A 15,671-nucleotide genomic window follows, 5' to 3' on the forward strand; every position below is an offset into this window, starting at 1 on the left:
ATATATCCTGCATAAAAATACAATTGGAATTTGATTGTAGTTGATCTTGTGGTTTTCACATTCTTGTTGCAGCAATGTGTCACTGCTGTGGTTAACATGTTTATGCTGGTACTGATATCATTTAATTACTAAGGAGAGCTCTCTCTGGGAAAGTGTGCATGACAGCTATCAAAAAGAATGTCTTGTCTTGAGTCGCAGAACATCCAGTTTTTTGTTCTTCAGATCACCGTTGTACTGTTTAGCTACTTCTCTTGACAAGTTTGGTCACTGTCACTACCATCCACTGTTTAGGGATTTATGGACAAATATACAAACGGGAATTCACTTTGCAGCTATTTGGTGCCTGTCATATATATGTGCGGAGCTTTATCAATTGAGCAGGTGTTCACAGCACCACATCCTCTATCATTATGTATTTCATTCTTACACATTATGCGTGCCTTCCTTTGCCCTTTGAACACTAAATCAAAACATCACTTGTATGTTCATTACTGTTTCACTGGACAGCTTTTATTTCCACGAACATTGTGCAAGCTCTTTATCACACCGATCTACTTCTCTTCATTCACTCCTTTCGTTGTATGCTTGTCATATTTATTAGTTTTTCTTTTTCTCTTCCAATTTGCCTGCATTCCTTGAAATAAGTGTGTTTAGCATATATGCCCTAGCACTTTTAGCAATACCAAGTTGTTAAACAGTTTGACTGCCTTCACCCATGTGACTAGTATTGATGGCAGCAACTATGCCAACTGGCATGTTGGAATGCATAGACTATCAAGTTCTCCCTCCTGGTGTGAACTAACATGCCACTAGCAATCGTTTGACAAGTTCAGAGGTCGTCTTTCTGTGTTTTGTGATGGCAGCTAGCAGATGGTACATTTGCCTGCCACAAGTCTTTCACCAGTTTATGCAACCGCATAAAAATCCCCAAGAAGTGGGCAGTGAGTGCCAAAGATGGTCACTCTTTCAATGATCGAACCTGATCCTTTCATTTTTTTAACTCTGATTTTTATGCAACCTTTATGGGTGTTTGAGATTTTTGGCAGCTTTTTCGTCAGCAAAGTCTGGCAACAATGCCAGCTAATTATCGATTATATTTCAAACTAGGCCATGTCAAGCAAATCACTGTCACTAAGGTGGTGGCTGCCACTCTGTCTGGTTTATTAGGGATGAATATGAAAATCTTTATTTATTGTATTGATCCGCTTATTGTAGTGAACGTAAGCTAGTGTGTGAAGAACTTTTCTAGCATGGCTCCCAATTTAATGTTGCGGGATCGGGCCCCAGCCATAGCAGTCGCATCTTTAGGGAGGTAAAATGTAAAGACACGTTCGACAACTCACAGCAGCCAAAATTAGAATGAAGCCCTTCATTAGGATACCCCTCATAAATAATGCACAGCTTTGGGACCCATACCACTAAATACCGCTCTTATTTGATTCAATGAGCAGTACCTTTCACTCCAGTGGCATTGAAATGCGAGACAAAGTATAGAATGTGAGAGACGTTTTTGCTGGCGCTTAGTTGTTAGTAACATTCCATTAGCAGATCCTGTAGTACCTGTATGAAGTGTCATTCACTTGTAGAGGAGAAAAGATCAAAACTTGTTTTGCTAGAATCCCATGTAGCATCTTCAATGTATATGGTTGTGAAGCATGTGCACAGCACCGAATATACTGTTGGCGTTTCATGGCCAGGTGTATGCTATCTTCTGGTTCTGGAGCATTGCATGTACCAAGCATGTGCAGTTCCAAAGATGCAGACTCTACATAAGCAACGACTGCAAGGATGATGGCTTTTTTTTAACAGAATTTATTTCAAGACTTCTTCTGCTTTTTTGTTTATAATGCTGTACCTAACATGTATTGTTACTGTTTCCAGGTTATTTTGGAGAGTTGCAAGTGATCTTCTGTGGCTTATTTTATTTTATCTCAGAAGGGGGGCGTTTGTGATTCACACTTCAGTCATGGTTTATTGTTGGGTTAAAATGCTGCAGTATCCAATTAGGAGCGTGTGTCATGTTTTTCTTGCCAGAGATGGGAGGCCCGAAAGGGTTCAAGCAAGAAACTACTGTTTATGAATCCTTCCTGTCTTATGTGATATGTCGTGAGATATTTATGCAGTCAGCTTTCAGTTATAACTACGGTTTTGGTCTCTTTATAACTGCTCCTTGTTGTGAACCGTTTTGGAGGTAGCCTGGGAGCAAATTTAAGTCCTCACAATCTTTTGAAAGCAGAACTTTGCACAAAATATTTCCCACCTACACAGAGACAATTCTGTCCTGTTATTTTATTTCAAGGCAAAGGACTGTTACCTGTGATACTTCACTTAAAGAGAGCTGACTTATCTAAAATTATGATGCTCTAACCATTTTTGTTGACATATTTCCAGAAATTTTTCTCACATGTGTTTGGTGTGGTGCACCGTTTTAGTTGTGTAAAGCTGCAATCTTTCAGAAATGTCATGGTTGTACTGTTGCTGTGCTGATTTCTGCAAAGTGTGTATTTGTTAGTTTGACCAAACATGTTCTCATGTTGATCTGAAAGTCGTAGATCAATTGTCTGGTGCGAGGAATTTGTTTTGCTGGAAAAAAAATGCAGCGGTTAACGTGTAGTATAAGAAGATGTAGAGCATTTTACTAAATTTACCAAGGTTTTATCATTTTTGTTATCACATGTAGTTTTTGAAAAGTTTCCTTTTTGTCTAGTCGTATACACATATATTAGTGTTCACAAAATGATTGAGAGTGCTGTCTTTATTTAAATAACTCTCACTTTATTGTCATCCTATTCAATGGTCTTCAGCTTCTGTTTGGTATTTCCATTCATACTTATTAAGAATGGTGATGGTTGTGCAGGTTGATGTTCTGTACATGTTGCAAATAAAAGCCATTCTCTTTACACAAAACTTGTTACATTTGCACCTCATTTACACTGGTTTTCAGTGCTGTTCGAACACTGAATTGCTTTCACTAAAGAGAAAAATGCTAATGGTCATCATGTGCCATTATATTGCTTCTGAATTGGGACAAGAATATATGTAGTGATTAGTGAATGAAGAAATGTTGCATAGTTAGAAGGCATTTTCCTTTTCTGTTTGTAGTGATGCATGATAATATAGCATAGGGCAGCATACTTACTCCTTTGTGGACAGTGCGAGAAATTCGACCTGTGCTCAATGAAATTCCTCTTTACCCAGGCCAAGCTGATGACATGGGGTCCACAGATTCAACTTATATAGCCGTGGTGAGAAGCAAATATGATTTCAAGTACACAGGAAAACACTTAAAAAAAACAGTTTTAGATTTGGAGATGGAGCTCTGCATGAAGTTTTGCAGCGCGAAGCGCTGTTCTGCCTATTTACCTGGTATGTCGTTCTACGTGCCATAAGGCTTGCTGTATTCCTTAATTGTTTCCACCGTCTCACAAAATGTTTCAGAACGTTAGGGTTCTTCTTTGATGTATCTATCAAACGTTCCTTTTTTTGCAAGCGTTCGGTATTCCTAATTGTCAGTATGACGAAGGGTTGCCGCTTCGTTGCGCGTTTGTTTTGCGCGCGGTTTGTAGTCATTTTTTGTTGCTGCATTTTGCAGCGTTGGCGCGTTGGCGTGTAGTGATTGGCTTAGCCAGGCGTAGCGTCACAGCTGGCGCCGATACGCAGCCAACCCGACGCCGGTCCTCTAGCTTTGGCCCTCTGGCGCTCTAGTCGAGTAGAGCTAATGGTTGAGCCGATCCCTTAAGCGTCGCCGGTATTCTCGCACCTCGCCGGCTCACAAAGCATTCAGGCGGACCCGCCACCGGACCTACAATCCTTTAAAGCGTTAGCGCGACGCTGGTCACGATGGTGCGCGGCCTTGTAGCTGTTATTCTATGCGCCAGCCTGGTTTTAGGTGAAGAGGCGGTACATGAGAAACCTGAGGACACTGTGATCACCCACGCTCGTGTCGAGGTACGCACTTGTTTTCTTTTCGGAACTGTGGCGGCTGTCTGCACTCGTGCGTTGCGAACGCAATGTGTGCGCCAGTGTCGGCCATAAAAAAATTGTCTACGTGGAACCCTCTTCCGTTTCAGAGCTGCGGTGGATGACGACTGAATTCCTATCCCGAAGTGAGAGCGTTTGTCTACGAAGACATCCCTCAGTAGTATCCTTTTTGTGCTTTCGGATTTAGCTCGTATTCAGACTTCTGTATTTTTAGTTATACTGTCGAAGTTAAAATTCATTCAAGGATCCTTGACGGCCACCACCAGTCACAACGCGGAGTTTAAAAGGCTTCCTGGGCACCCGCCTGTGATCCTTTTCTTAAATGCCAACGGCGAAGTAGTTGAGGTATGTATCACCGTTTGAACGAATAATTTTGGTATGTTCAGTTTTCCCCCCGCATACAGCTCCACGAAGCGTCGTCATTCTAGGTCGGCCCTTTGAGTATTTTACGGCGGTCACAGGCATGCAACCATAGAGCTAATACACACTTTTTTATCGCGATTCTTCTTGGAGGAGGAGGAAGGGCTAAATCTTGTATGAATTATAAATTACACATTCAACCACGAAAGTGAGTAATCGTTATAATTTTTTGTTTGCAATTAATATTTTCAATGATATTATTAAACTATTAAAACGATCAAAACAGCCATTCATTGCGAGCAATTTAACAGTGCCATCTCATCCACCATGGCCTAGCAGTAGGGCGAGGAAAATGAATAGCAAAATTTGTTTGATTTAACATTTAGCATAATGAGCTCTGCTGAGTCAACGCTCGCCCTGTCCCTTCAGTGCTCCTTTGTGCATTCTTTTGCGCTGGTCTCTTGTGCTTAAATTTTTATCTGCAAACATATCTGGTAATCAGGCAATCAGAACAGTTTAGTGAAGATTTTATGGAATAGTGAGGATGAGGAAGCATGTTTGCCACTAGCTAGAAAACTGGACTACACTGAACATGAGACAGACTAGACTACAAACTAATTTTATTTCCAGAACCTGAACATGGAGAAAATGACCCGTGAGCAGTGCAACCAGATGATGCTCGAACGTGGCTTCCGCAAGAAGGAAAAGGAGGCAGAAAAAGACGAGTCCGAGGAGGAACTTGGTGTCAAGGGCGAACTTTAGGTTCAGCTGGAGTGCAGAGCTCAACATGCATGTTTCGCACTTGTGCCTGCCACGCAGCTGTTCAATATGAGACACAGTTGTCTACATTGCAGTATAAAGAGGGTTGAGTACGCAGCAGCTGTGCATGCAAGAAGTGTTGTTTGCAACAAAGCAAAAAAGAAGCAAAGGCAGCCTGTTTTGATGGAGTGAGCAAGCTTAGTTGAAGCCAGTGCTCATGTTTGCCTTTGGCATTTTCGAATTCAACATAACAGCCTTGCTAGAAAGTGCAAAATTTCAATTTTTCTGTTTCTTCTGTTCTAGAAGTGGGGACGTAATCAATATGACCGTTTAAGAAGCTGAACCAATGCTGTGCACCTTTTGTTTGTTGAGATGAATACTAGGTAGAGTTTTTGTCACTAGATGAATAAAGTAAGTTCTCTGTGTTACGCACAGGACAAGTATTGTTCAAATTGGAAAATGCACTTGGCAAGTTCAGACTATATTTCATGCAAGTGGATGACTGTGAAGCATATTGTGAGGCTGCGTTGCAAGTTTTGTCTGTGTTCCTGCTTGTTGAGATTATTTTGACTGAGCTTTTACACTCTGAATGCAATCCTTTTATATGTTGGCCACCATATGCCAGCTTGTGAGCTTCTTTGCAGTCACTAATCTGGTAGCCTAGATGAAGTTACTGCCGGAAATTTTCTTAATCGGCTGTGATGGATGCCATGCATCTGGTTCTTGGTTGTACTGGAGCTCTGGCTGGTGTTGATGTACAAAATAAAAGGTTTGGACTAATCTCTCTGTGACATGAATGCTTTTTATGAAGAAATAAGAATAACTGGTTTCTTTAAGAAAGTGGGCTGAAAATATTCTTATATTAGCAGTTAATAGCTTTGTCTAGAATATATTGGCAGCTTTTTTGTTGTACAGTCGTCCACGCACCTGTTTTGAGCACCCAAACTGTGTACAGTTTGACAGCTGTTTAGGGCTCGAAGCAAGACTTTATGCTGCTTGCACATTCTCATTGATAGTGGTAAAATTCCTCACGACTGAAAGCTATATTGGACCCGCCAGGCAGCAGCGATTGTCATAAATGTACAACAGGTTGTCCCCCTCATGCATTGGACAAGTATGTGGGCGATATCACTGGTACTCCTTTCTGTGATGGCAGAACAGTTTCTGCAGTGTAAGTAAAAAAGGCCAATCTGGTTAGATCGAATTCAGATGACAGCAGTGCATTCCCTCTCTGCAGAGAGGGAAAGGATTAGCTTCATTGATAGACTTGTAACACTATACTTTTGTGAACCGCTCCATGTTTTGTGGTCGCGGATTTGAATCGCTGAAGCATGCGCTGAGGTATTCTGAGCACACAAGCGGCATTATGGGATGAGAAGCAAGGATTAAAATGTGCAAGACATTCTGCGCAGTGGTAACTGTGTGCTATTGAAGCCTCGCAAAATTGCGTGGATTGGGGCATTTCATGTGATAAATTAAGCCACTGTTTTTGTGTTGTAGGGAAATCTGAATGTTAATGGTATGTACCTCACTGCACTCTATTTTATTACTTAGAGCACTAACATAGCGAAGCACACAGGCAGGTGCTTCTATCGAAATGTGGCTGCTGCAACAGTTGCAGGAGTGTAGACATGGTCCTTGTAAATAGTGCAGCCGCCATTCAGAGCTGATCGAAGGATGCAGAAAATATGCAGCCTTGATACTCGTGCAAATTGCAACAAATCACGCTCATGCAAGATCACTGAGCAAGTGCTTCGGTTAAGGAATCGAATACCCTCCTATTTGGTTTGCTGAATGAATCAAGCAGTAAATGTTCAAAATTATTTGGCACATAACCAGATATGTTCATGTTTTTGAATATACATCCAGAGTAAAATGGTCAAGTTGAAGACTAGTTATTGGGATTCAAACTGACTACATATACCACACCTGCAATTTCTCAACACACACCACATGGTCTAGCACAGTGGAAGCCAACAGGAGAGGAGGATGAGTGGAAGTAGTGATTCGAACCGACTGCATATACCATACCTCTAATTTCATGCCTTAATCACTTCAACACACACCACACGATCTAGCACAGTGGGAGCCATCAGGAGAGGGGGGTGAGTGGAGATGTTGATTTGAACCGACTGCATATACCATACCTCTAATTTTATGCCTAATCCTCGACACACACCACATGATGTAGCACAGTGGGAGCCAACAGGAGAGGAGATGAGTGGAGGTAGTGATTCGAACCGACTGCATATACCATACCTCCAATTTCATGCCTTAATCACTTCAACACACACCACATGATCTAGCACAGTGGGAGCCATTAGGAGAGGAGGGTGAGTGGAGATAGTGATTCGAACTGCATATACCATACCTCCAATTTCATGCCTTAATCACCTCAATACACACATGATCTAGCACATTTTGAGCCATTAGGAGAGGAGGGTGAGTGGAGGTAGTGATTCAAACCAACTGCATATGCCATACATCAATTTCATGCCCTATCACCTCAACACACGCATGATCTAGCCATTAGCGGATGAGGATGAGTGGAGGTATGAGCGCTGTCGAAAAAGTAGAAACAGTGCAAGACTATAAACAAAATTGACTGCAATTGGTAGCAATTCAATAATTTCCAATCGTAAATAAGTTCGTACATAACAGGACTGGTTTTAGTTCGATCAATTGAAACTCTCCCGATTCCTCCCAGTATAGGTTCATGCAGGTAATATCACACCCTGCAGACATTCAGAAAATGTAGTACCTCTATAAAATGTGTAAGTGCTCAGTATGAGAAATAATGAGATGCACACAAACACAAAAGCAGATTTGGGGATGACACTCCATACTTAATGTTGCAACATTTTTACAAACGAGTCTACAAATACACACTTTCATAGAAATCAGGCCACATAAGCAACCATGCATACATTTCATATAGAACACGTATGCATTTGCTCCCACTTATATATTGCACATATCTGGCTCTCGTAGTGGGACTAGTGGAGCCTGTCATTTCAGAACAGCTATTAACAGCTGTGGATGAAGTGGAAATGTTAGCGGATCAAAGTTTTGAAAGCTGTTATAAAAACCATTTATTACGCTGTTTGTCAAATATGCAATGTCGCATGGGTTAACTGAGTAGTCTTTCTCTCCCCGAATACCTTTCCCATGCAAAACCAATTGATTTTGTCAAATGGTTCCAATTTACAAGTACCATACAGTTGGATTCAATGTTACTCATAGCCAATTGTGTCCAGTTTATTCCTATCAGATTCAGTTGGCTACCCCAGACTCGGTCGTAATCAGTTGGAATCGGATTTTTCAATTGATTCCAGTTGATTCTTATTGATAAAACCAATTGGAGTATCTTACTACTGGTCACGGTGCCATGCATGGGAAGAGGCAGTCGCACGGCAGCACATCGCGCAACCCAGCTTTCGCTTCCATACATGTATACGTAGGCGGTCCTAAGTGACTCTGCTGAATTTTTTTCATTTTTTAGGTGTTGATCAGTGTGAAATACATGTATACCCATCTTACCTCGCAACAAGAGAACCGGTGCGCCGCAGCTTGACCAATCGGAGTGCTGCGTGCACCAGTTGGATCGCCGGCGCTCGCTCTCCGAGTGGACGGATTTATGGTCGATCCCTTAAACTTTTTGCTTGAAGGGCTTTAAGGCGGTCATTAGGTTCGCCACCGCCCGATCGCCCGCTGGACCAATGGAGAGCTGAATGCAAATGCGCATATGTAGAGTCTGTTCACCGCGGCCCTTGTGCGAAATGAGATTGGGCCTCGCAAGTGGTCACCACCTATACAGAAAAGGAGCATTTTCAAGAGGAAATGACGCAGCTGCCGAAGTCGTCATGAAACTAGCAGTAACGTTGAAAGCATATGTATGTCTTTGTCTCGAGTTGCGTCAACGTATCATGTCGATATATTCTCGTACTTCATAGAGTGGTTTATGCAACATTTTTGTTCAACGATTGGAAGAAAGTTGCTGCATTGCCGGTACCCCGCCACAAATTTATGGCTTGTGCATGGTGTAAGATGAAAACACACAACTACAGGACTGTCTTCTTTTAAAACGGCTAGTTGATTAAAACCCCATAGCATTACTTTACCTTAATCAGTTCAAGTGGATTTCCAATGTAAAACAAAATTGTCCCACTTTTTTTTTTTTTTTTTCGCACCTAACCCAAACACCACCCGGGAGGACTGGGAGGCGACCCTACTCGCCTGCTCCGACCTGAATTAAAGCCCAAAAGGCTTTGGTCAAACGAGCAATGACAGCAGCGGAAGCCACTGGGGTCCCGTACTAGGGACTCCACCTAGTGTTTGTGAGGGGAAGGGCACTAAGCCTTACCCCAGAGCAACCTTTATGTAACTCTATATTTTTGTTAAACGTTTTCACCACCACCACCACCACCTAATGCAAGGCAATATTGTGATTACTGAAGCCTCGATCTCAGTTTGTTCTGTGCAGCCCAAAGGTTCCCTTTCTTACACCAAAGTTTCAGGTCCTCGAAAATCAGAGCCTTCACCTCACAACCTCAATATATCTTGCTCATACTCATGAGCGGGTAACGGCAATTGGTTCCTGCAGCCAAAAAGTTCCCTTGAAGCATGTACGCCATTCCCCAGAAGTGTTAATGGTCGAATTCCAGAGCCTTCTATTAAGCCGTCCCTTTCTCTCTTCCTTTCCTTACAATGTGGTTGAGATGTTTTATGCCCCGCCGGGGTGGCGCAATGGTAAGACGCCCTACCACTGTGCCGGAGTACCCGGGTTCAAACCCGACCTCGGCGGCTGCGTTTCGATGGAGGCGAAACGAAGAGGCGTCCGTGTGCTGTGCGATGTCAGCGCACGTTAAAGATCCCCAGGTGGTCGTTACTCCGTAGCCCTTCACTACGGCTCCTCTTTCTCTCTTTCCACTTTCACTCCCACCTTCCTCCCTTCCCTTACGGCGCGGTTGCGGTGTCCACAGAAAACAAGTGAGACAGTTACCGTGCCTTTCCCTTCCTATAAATAAATATAAATAAATCGGAGATGTTTTTATGCGCCCCGCCGGGGTGGTGCAGTGGTAAGACGCCCGACCACTGTCCGGAGTTCCCGGGTTCGAACCCGACCACGGCGGCTGCGTTTCGATGGAGGCGAAACGAAGTGGCGTCCGTGTGCTGTGCGATGTCAGCGCACGTTAAAGATCCCCAGGTGGTCGAAATTACTCCGTAGCCCTCCACTACGGCTCCCCTTTCTCTCTTTCCACTTTCACTCCCACCTTCCCTTCCCTTACGGCACGGTTCAGGTGTCCACAGAGCAAGTGTGACAGATACTGCGCCTTTCCCATCCTGTAAACCAATTATTTATGTTTTTATGAAACTATCATGCAAGTTTGGAGTTTGCTGAGGAGCTGGCTGACATGGTACCCTAAGTCTTGTGCTCAAAAAGAAGTGAAATTTAGGAAAAGAGCACAACAAGAGTATTAAAATTTAAATATATTTCGCAGTGTAAGAACAACGATGCATCGCTACTTAGCCTTCGACGCTCCTTTTTAGTCCCTCTTGGTATGAATTGGCAGCTCACTCCATGCAGTATTGCTGGAACAGCTGCAGATAAAGCTTCTTTTTGGGCGAGTTGGTATATTTTGAAATTAGGGAACGTAACAGCTCAAAGGCATACAAGCACAAGACACATGAAAACGCGACGAGCGCTCGTGTCACGTTCTCTTTTTGTGCTTGATTGCCTTTACGCTGTTACGTTCCCCAATTTCTAGAGCTCAGTTGGCCTTATTTTATGTTGCCTTTAACCATAACTCAAGGATGCAGTAATGGAGGAAGACTACCAGGGGTTCGTTAATATGCACCAACAGTGCACAGCGCGCGATCATGTTTCACATTCCACCTTCATTGAAACAGAATAGTACTAGATTATTGCCATGTTCATACGTCTTCACAAGCGACGTTACTCGCCGCGAGATCGACCTAGAGGTGGCGCCACCGTCACTCCGGTAGTGTGGATCGGCAGCCGGCGGCGCTCGCAGAAACGCACGCTGCGTAGGTCTGCTTCCGAGTTTACGGCGGGTTTGTTGGCGATGAAAACGTGTCTTCTGCAGTATTTCTGCAATATTGCAGAAAAAAATCCAAGGATTTCGCCAATGCAGCAGAAGAAGAGCGGATTTTAGGAAAACAAAGCACGCAACCACCAGTCTTCTAGATTTACTTGCACGTTTCTTGCGCTGTACCGCGCTCACGCGCCTAATGCTTGGGCCTGCCTAATGACAGCTTTGTTTTTCTTATCGACTTTTAAACAGTTTGCGCGTGTCTCATGCGAGTGAGACCGGCGAATTTAGCGTCAAGCACACGCAGGTACAAGGTTCGTGCTCCAACCTGCAGTAATTTAGATTGAATCGAGAAAGCCTAGTTCATTATACCGTACTTGACTCGAGGATTAAGCAGGTTAAATGTAGCATTGGCAGCGCACTGCATGGCGAGTTGCTTTAGACTGAGTGCACATCAACTCTGGCCCAGACAACCACGCACAAGTACTCCCCAAAAATGAGATCACGCCGACACTATACAGGAAACCTCGCCGCACAGGAAAGCTGATTGTTCACGTGTACAGTGCTGAGTGGATTGAATTTGCCGATATGCTTTTTGCGGCCACTGTCATAGAATGCGATAGTGTATTAATGCATGCGCCACTAACTGTAAATGATTTCCTGAAACTGAGGAAAGTATAAGGGATTTCTGATGTCTGTGATGGTAATAATATAATGGTAAATTAGCAGTGTAACTATTTTGTTTTGCAATGCGAATAAATTTCACCGTGTGAGAGAACTTTTACACGCTTGACAGAATTTACAATAATCAGCTATTAATTTTCAGTGACGTTAAAGTGCAAGCTACGAATTATTCGCTGCGAAGACATCGTTATAAACTGCGCATGGCACTGTCATGTTCTGGGAAGCGATTTTACAGGCTGAAAATTTCTTTATCACTAATTATTTAGCAGTGACTAAATCTTATGCGAAGTAAAGTATTAGGGTTGCTTCCAAAACAGATGCCGGATATAAAACTATTCCGAAAGAAATGGAGGTCATCTTATCATATGCGACTATAAAAATGTATTTATTCCCGAACTAAACACTGATATTGAAGCTGTTTTACTCCCCTTGTCAGAAATGGCGAGTTTTGTCGGAAGATAGCACTTGGACGAAAAGGGATTATAATGATTATAATAGGCTACCAGTAAAGTACATTGATCTAGGTGTATTATGTAATATTTAGGGTAACAATTAGGTGCAGCTGGGAATATATGTTTCCCAAACATTCGAGCATTTCTCTAGAGCAAAATGTGCTCATTAAAACTTTTACGGATGCACAGAAGCCTTCAACAACAAAAAAAAAAAAAAAAAAAAAATGTATATAATAATAATAATAATAATAATAATGTTTTGCCGGGTTGGCCCCCGGGTTTAATAATATTGGCCCGGGTTTAACGCATGAAAGTGGCATCGGCTATGACGGATGATTGCAGAGGCTGGTTTTGGTGTCGTTTTTTTTTTTTTTTTGCATGATTAACGCCACATTTACGACGTGGGATTGTTTATTGTGCAGTCAAATCCCACTGCAGGGGAACGCCTTTCGAAACGGTTGTGATTGAATCCCCCGTTCTCGAAATCAGCAGTCGAGCGCCCTTGTACCATTGAGACATCGCGACAGAGGCTTAAAAGCAAAAAAAAAAAAAGAAAAAAAGTACTCACACAACTATATCGTGCATACAGACGGCATAGTAGGCATAGAGTGGTCTGTTCAAACTGCGTTCTGCTATATGAAGCAGTCTGCGGTGGCATATGTTTTAGTAGCTGCGGTATTCCAAACAGAAACGGGAATATGCGATTTCTGAGCGTTTGCATTAACTTTTATTGACGGCAACGACCTGCTTTGCTTTGACACGGCAGTAACGACAGTACTACTTCGTTTGAGACATTGCATGTCAAAGGATTTCAAGTGCCGAAGACCGCGATGGATGATGTCCTTATCCAAGCATGACATGCTCGATATACGGACAAGTATATATTTTTTTTTAATGAAGCGTGGGGTTACAGACTGTTCATATGTATTTTTCAAGAGGCATCTAGGTAAGCAAAAGCGCACAGGAACCGCGAAACAAACAAAACAATCCTGTACACGCCGCATGCGCGCGCCTAAATCACTGCGGGCTGGCACGCGGCGCAAAAACGCATCCACACAGAGTAGGTTTCGCCGCTGAGCCGCAAGGTGGCGAATCTGCTCGATCTCGAGGCCAATAGCGGCGCTGCAGGCAACTCTTGCTTAAAGCCCTTGTACTCTTGCTTCTTGCTGGGCGCGTTGTCTGCTACACGCGGCGCGAAAGCGTGGAGCGGCAAGCACACGTAAACTTTTGCGTGCTGCCGTTGCACTGTACATGGCTGCAATATAATTATAACTACATTACGACAGCTTTGGCTTCGAAGCGAAGCATTAACTTGAAGAACGCGTTTGTGTTATGCGAAATTCACTTGTTAATGCTGTGAAGCAAATGTGAGCGCAGTCAGCTTGCTCACGAGCACCGTTTCTTGCTTCACTCCCTGGCCTGTGTTTTGTAGTGTGTTCTTTTAGGGCATATATCCTGTCATGCAAACAAATTGGTCAAATTTTCAGGGCATAGGAGCACTCTAACCTTAGATAACGCAGTGCATGTCACGCTTACTACTGCTATAGTGCCTAGAATATATTCTAGGCACTATACTACTGCGCTGTGCAGGTTGTCTCCATTGCATGCAGAAATCTGCTAGCCTGGGCGGCCTGTTCATGCAGTGTATGAAGTCTGGCTACTCGCGACAAACGATATAGTGAACACAGATTACGAATAAACGGCCTCTGTGGTCGCCTAATCAGAAGTGCTTTTCTCAATGCCTCACTTTCGAAGTATGGCGGAACGTACATAGATCGGCACTCTTCCGTATATACCAATTTAAAAAAAAAAAAATTATTCCCTTGTCGTTATTTAATGAGTTTACTGAAATAGGAATCGGTGAGAATGGGCGTGTGCACTGCGAAAGAAAATGACTGAACAACCGCATGAGTCTATTAAAAAAACTTATGCGAGTAATCAAGCAGTGTCCTTGAGAGATCCCCCTCGCCCTTTACGCACACAGAGAGAGAGAAAAGAGAAACAACAATTTTTCTGCTTGTAGGGGCAGTTAACGTAATTTCAAACTAGCAGTGAACTGCAGATTTAAAACACGACGTTCAAGGTATGGAAAGGGCGTTAGAAGTTAATTGCATGAACCTAAGGTATTTATTTGCACAAGAAAAAAAATAAGCAAAAATGCAATATTGTCAACAACACTAATGTCGAACGCTAATGAAATGCAGCAAACAACCAGAACTTGACTTCTTCAACATAGACAAACATTGAAAGGTTACAAGCAATTTGCAGAGGAGAACATTATACTTCTTTTGGGAAATATTTGAGTGGGCAGCATAATCCTTTTTTGTCTAGTGGGAAATGAGCGTTAGGGTTCCCAACTTTATTTTTATTTTTTTTAAGGAGCTCATATGCTGGGTGGTAGCATATCTTGAACTCATTCAGTAGCTTGTATGCTTTTTTGTGTTTGCCCACCTCACAAAAATTCAGTTACAAAGCCATTCGACATCATACCTCAGTCCAGGCAGGAGCTTGACGCACCAACCGTTGCAAGTCTGGAAGGCCGATCTAGATCCTCTTCTGAGCCTTTTAGATGCTTATCTTTTAACGAGAAACAGCTTGAAGAACCGTGAAGCGGGAAGCTAAACTCTCATTCCTCCTAACTCCCCAATTATGCAAACAGCGGCCGAGAGTCATCCTCCAAATAAAGGCTTTATTCATTCATTCATTCTTTTACTTTTTCTTGTCGGCTCAAGCATGCGTTTTCTACGCCGCATGCTCAGTTATTTTGAAGATATTTTAATTTTTGTGATCATCTTGCTTGTCGATCGAATTTCTATGCAGTTCTTGTGATGTCTCCTCTCTTCGCATTAGCTCTGAATTGGAAGCCCCGTGCACTTTTGCTTCATTGACATGCTTCAGAAGAGCTTCTACGTAATCAGCGCTGAATTCACATGATATGAGAACTTTATGCGCAACATCATTGCCGTGACAATTTATAACTGCTCAATCACAAAAGTCTTCTCAACAAGTAAATTTCCTTGCTCTCATGGCTAGTCTATTTCCTCATCGCGAAAATACTCAAATTTGCTTCGAATTGCTGGTACTGCGAAGAACTCAAACTAAACCAAATCAAAATGCGTTTGTGCAGCTCAGGTGTCCGATTTGCGCTATGTGCACTAATAGGCTCTTGGAATTTTGCAAATTTTCTTCTGGCATTCAAACACACGGGGCAGCACGATTATTAGGGTGCTTTCTCTTCAGTATAAGCCTTTTGCATTCAAAATATATGCCAGTAAGAAACTACACAAACTATCGTGAGAGTACTTGAATATAGTTCCTTTTCTAAATGCAGATCAGAAATTGTTCACTTCGAAGTTATCTCTCCTGTGCAGAGGCTGTGCCC

At 42.8% G+C, this 15,671-nt stretch overlaps 1 pseudogene across 1 annotated transcript; it reads left to right on the forward strand.

The window, feature by feature from the left end:
* The first annotated feature begins 3,689 nt into the window (after nucleotides 1-3,689).
* Nucleotides 3,690-5,880, forward strand: LOC146197398 (selenoprotein M-like; annotated as a pseudogene). The gene is made up of 4 exons (XR_014706196.1): nucleotides 3,690-3,948; nucleotides 4,071-4,141; nucleotides 4,248-4,326; nucleotides 4,972-5,880. The product of XR_014706196.1 is annotated as a selenoprotein M-like (transcript).
* The last annotated feature ends 9,791 nt before the right edge of the window (nucleotides 5,881-15,671 follow it).

Source organism: Amblyomma maculatum, chromosome 3, assembly GCF_055883805.1.
Source record: "Amblyomma maculatum isolate TAMU_Amacu chromosome 3, ASM5588380v1, whole genome shotgun sequence".
Classification (NCBI taxonomy): domain Eukaryota; kingdom Metazoa; phylum Arthropoda; class Arachnida; order Ixodida; family Ixodidae; genus Amblyomma; species Amblyomma maculatum.